This window comes from Phalacrocorax aristotelis, chromosome 1, assembly GCF_949628215.1.
Source record: "Phalacrocorax aristotelis chromosome 1, bGulAri2.1, whole genome shotgun sequence".
Taxonomy (NCBI): domain Eukaryota; kingdom Metazoa; phylum Chordata; class Aves; order Suliformes; family Phalacrocoracidae; genus Phalacrocorax; species Phalacrocorax aristotelis.
Window position 1 is genome coordinate 160735289 of NC_134276.1, and position 10112 is coordinate 160745400.

Sequence of the window (10112 nt, forward strand, 5' to 3'; positions counted from 1 at the left end):
GAAAGAGAAACCGTGCACCCTTTCCCCTGGGATGAGTGACATGGATTAGGCTAACCTACACGGGTGGAACAGCACGTTGCTCCTCAGCCTCACAGAGGTCAGGGTTGGGGCTTGACAACTGCACGAAGCCAACCCAAGTCTGATCAGGCCTTGAAGGAAGAAGCCCTGTTCCACTCCCTCCTCTGATCTTCACACTTCCACTGCCAGTCCCAGATGACACAGACAGCTGATCCAGCTGGAAACAGACTTGAACCAAAAGAAAGAGAAATGTTTCCAGCTTAATCATTTTCGTGGTCCATTTGACTACCTGGGTGCTGGAGAGGTCCTGGAAATGCACAGTCATGGGCAGCCAGACATAAGCTGGTCAGAAACTATGAGGGAATTGCAGCTCAGGAGAGGCCAGAAAGCCTCCTTTCCAGTGATACCGTGAATTAATTTACTCCAGCTGCGTGGCTGGTCACAGGGGTTGTTTTAGCATCCCACATGCAAGTGGTTGCAATCAGTATCTGAATTAAGGAACACCTATTGCCAAACATGCAGGATTACCAAAATCACAGCATCATGTAGTGTAGGAAGTCTCCAGTTCTACCACCTGCTTGGAGCAGGACCAGCCTTAAGATTAGATCAGGGTGCTCAGGGCCATATCCAGCTGGGTTTTGAAAATCTCCAAGGATGGCAAACCCACAATCTCTGTTCTTGCCTCTTGTCCTTTCACTGAGCACCTCTGACAATCTGACCTAGCTTCTGCCTAACTTCCATTTGGGTAGTAGAAGACAGCAGTTAGATAACCCCTGTCACAAGCCATGTCCTCCCTTTGCAAGCCAACGCAGTTCCCTCAGTCGCTGCTCATGTGTCAGATGCTCCAGTGCCCTGGCCGGCTTCATGCTTCCGGAGTCGCTCCAGTTTGTTAATGTCCCTCTTGCAAATGCAGAGGACGATTGTGAAGCAGCCTGAGGAACTGTCCATCTCACCTCCTAGGGAAGAGCAGGTGTCTCTGCCTACTTGTAAAAGGATGAGTCTTTGCGAGTGCATTTGTTGGGGTGTGCGTGCACAGTGCTAGCCTGTGCTAGTGTGTGTACGCAGTGTCACACAGGGAGCTGGCGCGTCCGCCTATCATACAAATATTGGCTCAGAAGTTTAGGTTATAAGAATGGGTGTGGATTCGCTCAAGTCCAGGGAGCTGTGCTGGTTTCTGTGAGCAGAGCTGTACTGCATGTACACTGTGCAAATGCTGTCCGTATGCATACCCAGGGATGTCTGTGCACTGGCCTTCTTCAGTGGCTCTGCGCCTTAGCAGGCACAGATTCTTCTTCCCATTGTTATCAGAGAAGTTGTTTACAGCCAGGTCTAAATCTGGTCAGGTAACTTCTCAGTTACTCACCTCTCAGTTATTACTCTGCTTCAGTAACCCTGAAGCTTGGGGAGACAGGGTGTTCCAGGTGGTAGCTAGGGCTGGAAGACAACAGAAATCATGTTCTGCTCTGGTGATGTTGCCTGAGGGCAATGCCTCACTGCCATGATGTCATAACTGTGAGGCGCAACCTTCAGAGTGTAAAAAAGAGCACCCAGTATTCAGTAGGGCAGCAGGTGATAGGAAAGGAGGCAAGCGAGAAGGAAGACCTCAAAACTTTTACCTGCTTCCTCTCTTGGGGATAATGGTAGGCAAAATGACATGTAACTGCAAATCAGCGGTGCCTTTTGTAATATCAGGTTTGCGGCGTGATGAGCGATCCCTCTGAAGTCTTCATGAAGGATGGGAAATGGGGAAAGCTGAGATGAGCTCCAGGCTGTGGGTGGGGGAAGTACACTGCAGGGATGTGAGACGCCAGGTACAAGGCTGACAAATGGATCATGGACATGATCTGCAGGCAGGGAGGGAGGAGGAAAGCGGGGATAGGGAACCTCTGCCCTGCCAGCTGAGTGTGCAGCTCAGCTGCCCCCAAGCCACATTACAAAGCTGAAAGCCCCACGAGGAGTCCCTGGAGGGAGAGCTTGGGGCATTTCAGTGCAGCCACACTCTGGTTCCTGCGGTATAGATGGACTGTGCAGGGTAGTACCAAGGATGGACCAGCAGCTGCCCCAATCTGCAGAGGCTGCAGCAGAACAAGAAAGCCTGGTCATATCCACTCCTCATTTTGCAGCAAGAACTGCCATCAAGCCTCTGTCATAAGGAGCTTTGGTGCTGCAGGTCAGGGTGCCTGGATGTCCAACACAGAAGGACAAGGGGTGCTGAGTAAAGACCTCCTTGGTGTTCAGCTCTAGGCCGGAGCTGTGGGCTTACAAAGAAGAGGAACCAAAGCAACGTAGTCCGCTACGGGATGCAGAGATATAAACCTGGGTTAATATAGGGTGAGGCACTCAAAGGCCTGGCCTAGTTCAGGGCTGGGCAAAGGCTGCTCCCCAGCTATAGAAAATTATTACAGAAATGCAATGAAATAAGCTTTTGTTACAAACCAAGGACAGGACTTACTAGCTGTTCATGTCACCCAGCCCCCTTTGGTCTGAAATAATTTGGGGACTGCCTTAGGAGGCATGAGCAAAAAAGGCGGTCAGGTCAGGTTTGAACCGCTCCTGCTCAAGCAGGCAGGTTGGACAAAATGATCTCCAGAGGTCCCTTCCAACCCCTGCCATTCTGTGATTCTGCGAAACACAGAGCTCATTCCAGGGTTCAACATCTCCTTTTGAGACCCTTTGGTCAATCCCAAAACAAGGCAGGTAGGTAAAATACAAACTCAGCTCACCTTCCCCATCGGTTCCACCTCTGAACCAATGGGGCCCAGCTAGGATGGGATGGGATGGGAAGCCACATCTGTGCCACCACCACTGCTGGATATAGGTTAGAGGCACCAAAATCCATGCACAATGACCATAAGCCATGCGACTGTTCTCTCCTGGGCAGCATGGCCTGTCCCTCACAGTTCTGCAGCCCGGCAGCGTATCTCACCAGGCTTATCTGGTCGTGTGCCCTCCTCCCTCCCCAGCCATACCCCCAGGGCCAGGTTTTCCTGCTTCACCCCAAACACTTATTTTTATTATTTTAAAACAAACGGAGTTGTGTCTGTTTTTATTTCCAGAACAAGGTTAGAGGGAGGTCAGAGCTGACATGTGGGCTGGAGATAACATTCCCGTCTAATTAGCAAGCCCTGAATAACGAGGGCCTTCCTGTCCCATCCCCCTGTCGCACCGCAGGAGAGGGCAGAGCCAGCAGAGGCTGGGGCAGAAATGGGGCGGGAGAACAGCATCATTCTAATTTTCTAGTGCCATCAGACTGAGCTTGCGGGGCTGCTGAGAAGCACCCACGGTGACGGCTGGAGGCTGCTCTTCCTTCATCTCTTCACGGGCACTGTTTGCAGGTGTCCAGCCTCTGCGGCCCCATTTTCCAAGCGTTTGACCATGGCTTTCCAAAGTGCCAACAGTGCTGCCAGTCACCCCCCAAGCCTATTGCCCAGGGGGAGCCCGTTCACCCTTTCTGCAAAGCAGAGGTTACAGATTTAAGCATAAGCACCTTGGGCTCAACCCATACTGGTGTACGTGTGGCAAGAGAAGACACTGGGAGACATGATGTTAGTGGGAGACACAGATGAGATGCACAGTGAGGTCCCTGGAGTGTGGCTGGGACATTGCTGCCCTCCCCTCGGTCTAGGGAGATGTATATTGGCAGCTCCGTCCCCGCTTTTGGGAATCCGGTCATTTATCAGGGCGGCGCAGCCCGCTGGCCGACACGATGCAGCTGTTTGTGTGCAGCAGCACCACGAAGAGGAAGCAGCCATGGCAGGAGCAGGCTTTGGCAAGGATGCTGGGCTGGGGGTGTCAAAGGGGCAGCGGTGCTGGGGAGACCTAATTTGTGAGGGGTCCTGCAATTTGTAGACATATGCCCCCCAGCAGGGCAAAGAGACACTGGAATAAAGCCTGACTCAGCTGGGAGAGAGGCTTCTGGCTGAATCACCTCGGGCTCTGCGCCTTCCCTGCAGCTCTCCCACCGTGGGGTTGCAAAACCCCATGAGATCACACGTACAGGCAAGTGTGGCGGGGGCTGAACTGCAGCCAGGCGCTCTCCAGGTGAAATTACAACACCGGGTGCATCCACCCCGTGCAAAACCGCCGCTGGCACCCCTTACACCAGCCTGTCTGCCTCATCAGCCCCGTGGCAGGGGGATTTGCTGCCGGCAGCCTCCGACGTGCAGCTGCCCTTGCCGGAAATGCCACGACCTGTTGATTCTTTAGAGGGGACGTGACCGTCATTCGCAGCCTCAGTATAAAACCCTACGAAAGGAAGGAAAAAGGAGGCAGGGGAACAAGGCTCGGGATTTAACACCGGCAGAATTCAGCCGCTGTGCCCCCAGCTGCCGACTAGGGAAGATGAGGCTGAAAACCACGCCCTTGGGTCAGCCATGTGCTGCTGGCCACCACGGGCTAGGCACAGTGTCACAGGGAGGCAGAGCATCACGGGGGAGCAGCAGAACAGGGAGATGACAGCAGCCTAAGGAGTTTGCTTGCGGACACAGCCACATGCTGCCAGTTTCTGTGCTCCAGGCTCCAGTGAGACCAGCAGTGAGCATCTCTCATGCTCCCACACCCTTTCGTCTCAAGGGTGCTGCCAGCTTCTGCCTTCCTGTGCAATGCCAGACAGATTAAGAAAACCTCAAACGTGCTTCCTCTGAGTGTCACCAAGAAAACCCAAACTGAGAACAAAACTTGAGCACAAAGCCAAGGGGGAAAGGGAACAGGAACTAAACAGAGAGGTACAAGGGGGCTGGTGTGCTGGGCGACCGCATAGTTGAGCATTAAAAGTGCAATAGCAGGTGTGACAGCAGCAACCTTCAATATTGCCCGAGCTCTATGAACAGTCTCCATGCTCCTGCCAGGATCTCAGGAGATTCCCCCCCTCCATGAGACCCAGCCTGGCTGGGAAGGGGAAGCTGTACCTCCTCAGGTGGCAAGCTAAGCTGAAAGAGCTAAGCTGAAGGATCAGCCCCTTGAGAGCAAACCCGGTGAGCAAGAAAGAAGAATGCAAGGGTTTTGTCTTGTAGCTTCCTGCCAAAAACTGGCATGGCTGTAAACATGAGTACAGAACAATAAGGTCTCCTGTCCCAGCAGCTGCTAAAGCTGTCACCTGGGGAGATTCCTACAATCAGCCAGTGGAAGGACAAAAACGAGCCCCCACATGCTTTCCTGCAATTTGTCGTATGTGTGATCTCTGCTCTGCTCAGTCCCTGCCATCCTCCCTTCCCCCAGAGCCGCCTGTCTCACGCTCTGACAAAAGGATGTGGTTACGAAGACCGGCCTCTGGTGAGGAGCAGGCTCATCGTTCAGCCTTGCTTCTCCAAGCAGCAGCAGTTCTTTTCTTTATGACTTCTGAGTCACCCGATAGCTCCCCTGCAGACAGTATTTCCCCTGGGCTTGTTCTGCCCACGCTGTGTGGACTTCCCGCGTACCTGGGTCCCGGTGGCCCAGAGAGATGCACAGCGCTCTGCAGGTCCTCTCTGCTTGCCAGGAATTGCAGCTGCAGGGCTTGCAGTGCCCAGAGAGTTGGCATGATGCTGCCACCGTCTTCTTTTCAAACCACCACGCCTTTCCAAGGCGTTAATCTCTGGGTCTGAACACTGCCATGCTGGATCTCTCCTCACGGGTGAGTATTTTTAGAAAGTTTGAGCTCAGACCATGCAGTCACTCCTGAGCTATGCCAGGACGAAAAGAAAACAACCACTTTTGCCTGAACAATACAGGCACGGAACAAAAAGCCACTGCAAATGCGTGTTTTCGGCATCACTCAAAACTAGCCATGCTTTGAAAGGTGAAACTTGCAGTTAAAAAAAAAAAAAAGAAAAGAAAAAGGTTCCTGGTGAACAGCAAGGACTTTAAAAATTTACTTTAAAAGCCAGATTAAAGGAAAATAATGTTATATAAATACTGGTGGGCATGCTGGAGCTCGCATGCAGTATGGTGCTGTCTCCATCGCAGCCGCTGTGCTGGCCAGACCCGGGGTGTTCGTTACCTGCGGGCTGCGATGTGGCACAGCCCCGCAGTTAAAGCTGCCTGCAAGGAAAGGAGCTGCGCAGCCCCTGCGCCTGCGGCAATGGGCCCCGTGGGGAAGTGTTATTGCCTCGCAATGGAGCAAGAAAGCAACCTCGGGGGATGCAGCTCCTCTCCGTCCCGAGGCCACGAAGCTACGTGCGTGCTCGCAGAACTGTCCGCGACACCCTCTCGCTGCCAGCTGCATGGGACCAGCACAGAGGAGTTGCAGCTGTGGGGGTGGTTGGAGGTCACCATCGTCTCCGGAAACCACCAAAATCTCCGGTGCATTTTGTACCCTCTGGACAACTTCAAGTGGATGTTTCTGGGGTCTGTCGCTGCAAAAGTTTCCTGTTTTTCAGTATTGCTCAACCATTCCTCCGCTCATAGGAGAGCTGGAGTCAGGGTGCCTTCAGCAGCAGAGGAACGAGTAGCATGTGCCAAGAAGGCTACCGGGAGCTTAGCCTTCCCAAGTGGGAGAGCAGGCAGGCTGGCTCCTGTCCTTTTCCGTCAGCAGCTACAGCTGCTGGGGACATCTGTGAGCCCAGAACCTCCTGGCACTCTCCACAACAGAGAATAAAAGTGTGTGAGTGGATAAACATATATATATTCACATAGCTTCTTATTTCACAGAAGCTGCAGGACATGGAGAAAACCCAGTCAATTTCAGTGCCTTTTTATTCCAACTATTTGGATGGTGAGAGCCTAGGGAGTCAATGCGGGCACGTGGGATGTTGGGTGCTGCCAGCTCTCCTCTGCCCACAGGACACGAGCAGCTCTGGGGTCCCCCTCTGGCCTCTCCTCACAGGACCGGTCTCCCCACCTCACTGCCCAGCAGGGAACTCTTGACAGCAGGAAGGCAGCCACAGGGCTTCTCCTCAATCCATCCCCACTGGGACGTGGGGCACCACATTTTCAAGCTTTCCTCAGAGGTCTCCGGTTTCCACCCATTTGGCTTCTCTGGGTATAAGAAATTTGGGGGTTCCCCTGCTGCTCCTGCCTCCATCCTTCCCTGGATGGTAGAATGCACGTTGAGGAAAAAAGCAACCAGGCATGGCTCAGCACAGCAGCCCCCTCTGGCATCGCGGCCAGCCTGCAGCTATCACTCTCGCTGTGAGTTGCAGCCTCTGGTTTTTGCCTAAGAAAGGTTTTAAGAGGGAAAGTGTTGGTGAAGTTACAAAGCTGCAGAGGTAGAGAAACCACAAAGCTCACAAGTGCACCCTGTTTCCTTGAGAAGATCGGCAGGAAAGCACCCGTGTGCGGTGATAGACTTGAGCCTGGGTGGGTTGCAGGGGCAGGTAATGAGGTCAGGACTGTGCAACAGATGATCGAGTCTGGTTTTGGTCTGGAGGTCAAGTCTATGGTAGTTTTGTCTTATCTTTTTATTGCTTAAGATATTGCAGCTGTGCAAGCTGTTATTCTTTAACTTGCAGAAAGCAGAAACTCACAGCACTTAATGCAATTCAGCAATGCTTTTGAACAACGCTGAGCTTAACATCGCTGCTAACAGCCTTGCAGGGTTGGAGACTTTAATTGCAGATTCTGTCTGAATCCTGTAATTACTTAGTTGAAAAAAACTGGGGGGCAGAGGGAGCTCAAAGTGATGAACAAACTGTTAGGGCCCTGCCTGGGGCAGCGTTATAGTGGTGGCCATTTCCCTGCTGACATGGAGCTGGTCTTTGTTTTATTCTTTGCACAGGAGAAATCATATAATATGGTGATAGAGCAAAGTATTTACTGCTGGGCTGCTGAGGCCAGATCTCATTAGAGCCAAATATGTCCAAAACTGTCCCCTTCACAGCCGTAGGGGACCACATGCACACAGCCCCGTGTGCTGCAAACCAGGCAACCTGAATTTTCCATCCTCCATCCAAAGCTGCTCTTGGCATAGCACCCCTAGCAGAGAAGGTAACGCACCTCTCCCTCCTTGCGGGCATTTGCCATGGCCCAGAGCAGGTAGAAGTTAACATAGAGATTAGTGGGCAGGCACAAACATTTCAGGGAAAGGAGCAGCTGCGTTAGGGCTTGATGCAAGTGTAAAGCCAACAGAAACAAATGGAAAACCTCTGCTTGCCTGGGATCAGGCTCCTTGGACAAGACTGAGGACAGAGGCACTGCGCCTGACCTTTGGGTGGGATCTCAGCGTTGGGTTCAGAACACACCTAGGGAGGGAGAAGCAGGTTTAGCTGAGCTGTGCTCCCCTCGGGAAGGCGCTGACCGCCACGTCCTCTTAAAATAGCAAGCAGGAACAGTAGGAGCCAAGAAAGCTGCTGTAATGCGGGCAGGCTTGGGCAGGAGAGCAAATGCGTAACAAATCAGAGAAGCACTCGATGTGTTTAACTCCAAAAGGGAAGACCAACTGCACCCTTGCCGGACTGAGCAGAGAGGTAATGTTTTCACAGCTGACATGGAAAAAGCACCTACTGCTGAGGAATAACCTATTGCTTCAGCTCTCTCCTCTCAGGGAAAGACCAACACGACATTCAGGTGGCATGAAAATTACTGTGCAACCCCTGGTTTAACCGCTACATAAATACACTGCTGGGAGTGCTTCCCTCTTGCACCTCCTCTGTTATTAACACCAGCTGTGGGAATCCCTGAAGCCTCCCCCAGCAGTCGGCGAACAGGGAACTGAATTAAGAACCTGCCACAGGAAACTGAGTCCTGTCCTGTGGTGGAACAGCATAAAGCACTCAGGGAATCTCGAGGTGCTCCCAAACCCTTCCTTCTCCTCCCCTCCGTTTCTGAAAGGTTTCCACAGGGCACCGTGTATGTGGGTCTTCAGCATTCATCTCAAAAAAACAGTTGTGGCTTTCATGTAACATACCCTAAAGCGTGCTGGTGCTTTAACAGCTGAATGGTGCCTTAGCTCCACTTTTCCTTAGAAGGAAGTGATAAAATAGCTAATTTATACTGCCCCTTAATTACACAATGCAAAGTCACTGTGTTTTTTCCTGTTCTGTAGGATGGTGAAGCATTAAAGTTAACTATTGTCAGGCACATGACGCTGTTCCCCTACTTTTCCTGCTTATGCAGGAAAATGGAGACAGTCTTTACTAGAAGTGTTTACAGAACAGGAATACCAAAAGTGCAAGGCAAATTGCCTGGCCTGAAACATGAGCAGGACACGAGCAGCATAGCTTCTGTAGTCTCCCAAACAAAATAAAATGCCGGTTTTTACTGATCATAACTGACCAAGGGTTCTTCACCAAATTACATCCAAGCAACATCACCTCTAGCAGCACGCCGTGGGTGAGATCAGCCCAGCCCGGGTGGGGAGGTACCATTCTTGGAGGACCAGCACCACCTTGCACTGCTGCCCAGGGCCCGGGGTGACAGAAGCAGGTGAGAGCAGTGATGGCTGCAGCAGGACACGCAGGACTTGGATCACCACTCCCCTGCTCCTTCAAAGGTCATAAATCATTATTGCAGAGGTGCAGGAAAAAATTGCTTCACCACTCATAACAACCCATGCCAGGGAGATGAGATGGAGCAGACCCAAAGCAGAGTTAAGAGTGACTGAAGGAAACAGAAGCTGGGGGAGTGGGGGGGAAGGAAGCAGCTTGTACATGGTTATTAAGCACTTAAAATGTTCTCATGCAGCTTAGATAAGCAAACTGGAATTAAGCATTGCAGTAGGCATCAGCCCTGGTGCTGCACTCTGCCGACAAGCAGAAGAGGAGGCTGGGAGCACTTAGAAGCCAGGTGGACTGGAAACAGGTGTATGTGGGGAGGAAAAAGAGGTGGGAAGGGCTGAAGGCTGCTCACCATAGCAGCACACAACTGCCTCCCTTAGTCTAAAGGTCAGGGCAATTAAAGTCAAAAGGCTGCGTTTTGGCAGGGCTTACCTGCGTGAGCAGATTTAATCATTCACGCAAGGGAGAGGGAGGCTCTCAAGCTGTAAAAGAGCTAGAAAAGCATGGCAGGAGCGAGCACAGCTCAGGTTCCTTGTGTGCAATGAACCGCTGTTCCTCTGCACACAGAAGGCGAGTCCTTCTGGCATCCCAGATCCAGCAGCACCCAAAGGGGTCCTAGAAGCAGCACTGAAAGTCCCATGAATGTAATCTACTTGTTTGTTTTTCGGCATGTTACCTTTTAGT